This window comes from Mus pahari, chromosome X (assembly GCF_900095145.1).
Source record: "Mus pahari chromosome X, PAHARI_EIJ_v1.1, whole genome shotgun sequence".
NCBI lineage: Eukaryota > Metazoa > Chordata > Mammalia > Rodentia > Muridae > Mus > Mus pahari.
Window position 1 is genome coordinate 147,521,195 of NC_034613.1, and position 5,184 is coordinate 147,526,378.

General features: G+C 37.4%; 1 protein-coding gene across 1 annotated transcript in view; it reads left to right on the forward strand.

Annotated features, from left to right (window-relative positions):
- The first annotated feature begins 540 nt into the window (after positions 1-540).
- The window catches only part of Mid1 (midline 1), a 343,526-nt gene continuing 338,882 nt past the window's right edge, over positions 541-5,184 (forward strand). Inside the window, exon 1 of the mRNA XM_029534269.1 lies at positions 541-608. The gene's annotated coding sequence lies outside the window, so the exon portion shown is untranslated. The remainder of the gene's footprint in view (positions 609-5,184) is intronic.

Consider the following 5,184-nt stretch of genomic DNA (forward strand, 5'->3'; position numbering starts at 1 on the left):
GCCCTGTTTTTAAAATCGTGAAAGACAAATTATGATATCCTAGACTTTGATTTATTTCTCCTTACAATGCCTTCAGATAATATAGGGTTGGTCATAGTGCATGATATAAAATACTAGCTGTTAACTCTCAGTTACACTAAAAGCGCCAATTTTTGCAGACTGCCAGGATAAAGATGATTTTAATTAAATCCCACAAATCCCTTTGTACTGCAACCAAGCCCTCTGCAGGTCAACTGACTGAGCCCTTCTGGCATGTATAGAGTTAACTAGGTTACGGGNGGGGGGGGGGGTTCTTAGTTAACTTCTTTCACCAGGAATGCAATTCATGTTTACCTATATAAGGAAACCTGTTAGGCTGACCTGAGTTTGGCATTTTTTTTTTTTTTTGCTCTGACTGAGAGGCATGTAAGCACACACCCTGGAGAGGGGGAGCGATTCCCAGCTGGACAGAGCAAGCTTCCTGAACGCCCCAGCCATTCAGCTGATCCGAAGCGAAGAGCAGAGTCTGTACTTGCCCCGAGCAGCCTCTTTGGAGGACCCACAGGTTTGATTCTTCCAGCTCCCAACTGAGAAACAAACCTGCAATCCTGGAAAAGATGGGGAAGCCGGTGAGTTTTCCTGCTCTCTCTCTCTCTCTTTCAATCTTTGCTTGCTTCTGCTAAGGGGCACGCCTCACTGCTCTCACCCAGGAAGCAGAGGGAGAGGCAATGCTCGCCTCTAACCCCACAGATCTTCCTGAGCAAACACAATGCTTCCCCATACCTCCAACCAACTCCTCTCTGTCCGCTTTGCACATCAAAAATCCACTGAGGCAATAATCCTAGCACCTTAGACATTCCAGAAAGTGCTTTTTATTTCTTCTGGTCTTTCTGTCTTAATTTTTAAACTGGGCAAGAGTTTCCAGATCATCGTGAAGAGCAAACTTTCTCATCTTTCTCGCACTCTGAAACAGTGCAGATGAGTTTGGGGGTGCTTTTAGAGGAATGCTGAGTCCCCAAGGAAGTAAGAGTAAATCTAAGAGGGATTCTGAAATCCACCGGCAGGGTGATAGTCTGCAGAAACAGAATTTATCATTTTAAACAAGGCAGGCTGAAGTATCATTTTTCATTCCCGAGGAGCAAAATACTTGCATCCTGTATATGTAATAAAGGACACCTTCTGAGACACCGAGGAGAGGAAAGCAGCAGAGCTTCCTCCTTTGTTCTAGACACATATAGAAATTCACTTTCGCATTTTGACAACTAGCATGTGCCTGTTTATATATAAGGTGCAAGTGATAAATAAGGCGTTATGTCAAGGGCACTGTGGTCAATTGAGTTAAAAATTGGCTGTGCTCTATACGTATATAAAACTCTCAGTCTGACTGTAATTAAATACGGGGATGTGAAAGTACTTAGCAAACTTACAGAGAAATTTTAGTTATATTTGGAAACAGTCAAATGTAAAAGGCAACTGTGAAAGGAATTTTGAAAAACACATTTCCTTCAACTTCAGAGGCAGAGGTAAAGTCTTTGAAATGAAAGCTACTTTTCATATTTGTCAAAAGTGATTTGAATTAAGGTACAAATTTGTAAATTTTACTTTTGTAAAGGAAACTGGTTTAATGATTTGGGTTGCTTTGGATAGTTTCGATATATGTGACTGCTCATCTTTCAAATGAATGCTGTCCTTTTTTCTGTCCTGCACAATAATTTATCCTAAAAATTTGTGTTACAGGATTGTGCTACTGACTGCAACAGGTGGCAATGAGGACCTGGTTGCAGATTTGCAATAATAGGATATTAATTTCCTAAATCAATATAAAGGAAAGTACTCAAATCAAATTTGACAGAATGAGCACTTTTATGTTGATAATTGAAAATTATATTCTACTCTTCTGCTTGTAGTGAGGTTATTGTCTCAAAACAGATTGTCATCTGATTACTCCTAAGAATAAAATCTCTGAACAATTTTCTTGAGGGTCTTTCACTCTAAACAATACCACCATGTTTAGCAACACAATTTAAATGCTGCTTGTTCACTGCCATGAGATAGAAGTGGAAAAAAAGGGTATAACCTATGGGAGACATTTTATTAAATAAAAAAAAAAATAGCATGGCTGTGCGGGAACAATGCAAATGTTTAAAGTTGTTATCTGCACATTGCTGCTAGGAAAAAAGGGGAATGTTAATATTGCACAGCTATCAGTGGGAGTAACTAACCCAGGAGATACAAAACACTGTTTTAAAATATACACTTAATAACAGATGGTTTAATACCAGGTTGTCTCACCATGCTGCCAATTAGATGGCCCTAAGCCAAATCAACTGGCATGTCTACCATTTATCCTGTGAGTTGATGTGTACATTGTTATTACATACTGATTACATTAACAGCCAAGGGAATATATAACTAGGAAGACATAAAAGTCTCCTGGGTCACAGAGGATGAGGGTCTTCATAAGGATTTTGAATTTTGCATTTAACTTCCTTTCCAGTGACATATGGGTTGTTGCAGATGATTGGAAATATTAGCTGTAGAATATATGCATCTCAGGCTCGTCACAAGCTCATTTATGGGTAACAATACTGATTATGGAATGGGAAACTTTAGCATTATCAAAGTTCCATGTGGATTCCTTCTTGAAGATTAAATTCATTTTGTGTCCAAATTATCCTCTGATATAAGACAGTTAAGATGCTATAGTTTTACATTAACCCTTCTAAATCACTGGTGCTATGTTCTGGTGTGAAGAGTGCAACCATTTAGCAGCATCCTTAGAACTATGAGATGGCAGTAGATTTCCTAGTTTTTGAAAAGAAAAAAAGGCTAAAAAGATCCTGAGTGCTAGGCATGGGGAGGATAGATCTAAGAATTTTGATGTATTCATGAGTTGTGACTTCCTGAAGTGTGATATGCACCCTATAAAGTATAGTTAGGTTCAAACTTACTCATGCCTCTTTTTTGGGTGGTATCTTGTTATCTTAGGTTATAGTCTTTAAGAAAAAGCTGACTAGTATATGGGCTGCCTAGCATTGCTATGAGTGGGTTTCAGATATGACTACTTTGTTCATACAGTTCAGGCCCATGAGGCTGATTAAGCATATCAAAATGCTACAAATTTGTTTGCCTTAGGAGTCAAGAAAAAATATTCTAATTTTTATTATCTTCCCTGAGATCATTGGACCTTTCAAGTCCTGTGTAGTTCATTGGATTTTTAAATATAAACACACACACACAAATATATATATATATATATATATATATATATATATATATATATATATTCTCTTCCTCTCTCTCTTCCCCATCTTTCCCTATTCCTCTTCCTCTCCCTCCCATTCCCCATGATAATAATAATAATAATAATAATAATATAATGATAATAATGCATGCACATTATTCCAGCCTTTGTTGGTTTGTTTTTGTAGCTAGCATTAGGTTATTGCTTCTATTATTTTTTTTTTTGGTTGGTATTTTCAACCTTCATCTGCCTACCATTTGACATCAATTACTATTTTTCAAAGTTGCATTATTAAATTCCATAACATTCATTCAGCAAATAATGATCAAGTACTTTCTGAAGTCCTATGCTATATACTCTGAAGGAAATGCATGCATAGAAGAGACAGATGAACTTGCACTGTGTCTCCATGCAACAGATAACAACATCCGTGTAAAGAAAGATTTCATAATGTGAATGGTATACAGCATATGAAATGTAGTTTAATGCTGAGTCATTTAGTTACTCACTTTGTTATGCTGATCAATCTGTAAGTCAGAGCTTCCTTTCTCAAAGGTACAATACACCACTAGGTGCTGGACAGTTAGTTAACTGACATGGTGAAAGGATTTAAATAACCAAATAAGGTCCACATAATACTATGCTAAATGGATTCCAAGGAGCTTCATGTGCTGACAGAGGAAAGAAACCACTATAATCTCACTACAGGGCATCTCTAAATGACAGAAGTTCTACTGGGTTGTAGCACTTTATATTTTGTTTACAATACCACTATGTCATTCTGGGTTTGAGTTCTTCAGTAGAGAGTTTGATTAGCATACATAATACCCTAGATTCCATTCCCAGCATAGAAAATAAAAAAAAATGAACTGTTCTCTCTTGGATTGTCAGGGACTCTTAGGGGACAACACTGAAAAGAGGTATTTCTAGAACACTAGGTAGCACAAGAGCCTTGGATACTGGTTCAGCATCACCGGGAAGTCATTAAGGTAGGAGTTCTAGTAACACTTCCTGTGAAGTAAAAAGAGCAGCTGTTGTGACTTTAAAATTATTGAATAGTTAAGTGGGTATCAGTATATTCCTACTTGTACTTTTTCAATCCTACCATTATTTAATGGAAGATGCATAATATACCACCTCATTTTAGAACCAACAAGTATGTATTGACTGACCGTGTGTTCAGCATTATATCACATGTGTTCACAGGCATGAGCATTTTTAACATGTATAAAATAATAAAGTGCCTATCTACGTATCCATAGATATCCAACTAAATCTTAAATGGAAAAGCTTTAGTTAATGCTAATTTTCATTTTAAAAGAAAAATAAACGTAGACTCCAGTGCTCTGGGGAATACAGCATTCTTAGGATGCCTTGACTTGTGTGTGACAGAGTATGCTCACACTCTCTTGTGGGTTGCTTTTCACTTGTTTCAACTTGAGACAGAAATGAAATTATGCAGAGCCTCCTCAATTTGACAATTTGAGTTTTAACACGTGACAGAATTGGAATTTTTGTCAAAGGACTTGAGCCAGGAAATGTATTACTTATAGGTATTATTCTGCAACTGAGACCTTGGCTATTTAAGCCAAAATTATTCTCCCCCTTGAGTATCTAATTGTGTACTTATTTCTATCCACACTGACACACTCATCAAGTATTGCCCTAGGATCCAAAGCAGTGTATAAACTATCAGACAGCAGATAACAAGTTTACTCCAAGTGATAGCCTTGGCTCAAAGTTACAAAACAAAACAATGGCAGTGGTTCCCAGGTTTCTTCAGAAGCTTTGGACAATGGGTTGTGCCATGTGATTTAAACTTCTTGGGGATTAGATTTAGTCCTATATCTTTGGGTACATAGATATGCACTTTATTGTTTTATACATGTTAAAAAATGCTCATGCCTCAGGGCAGTGGTGGCGCGCATCTTTAATCCCAGCACTTGGGAGGCAGAGGCAGG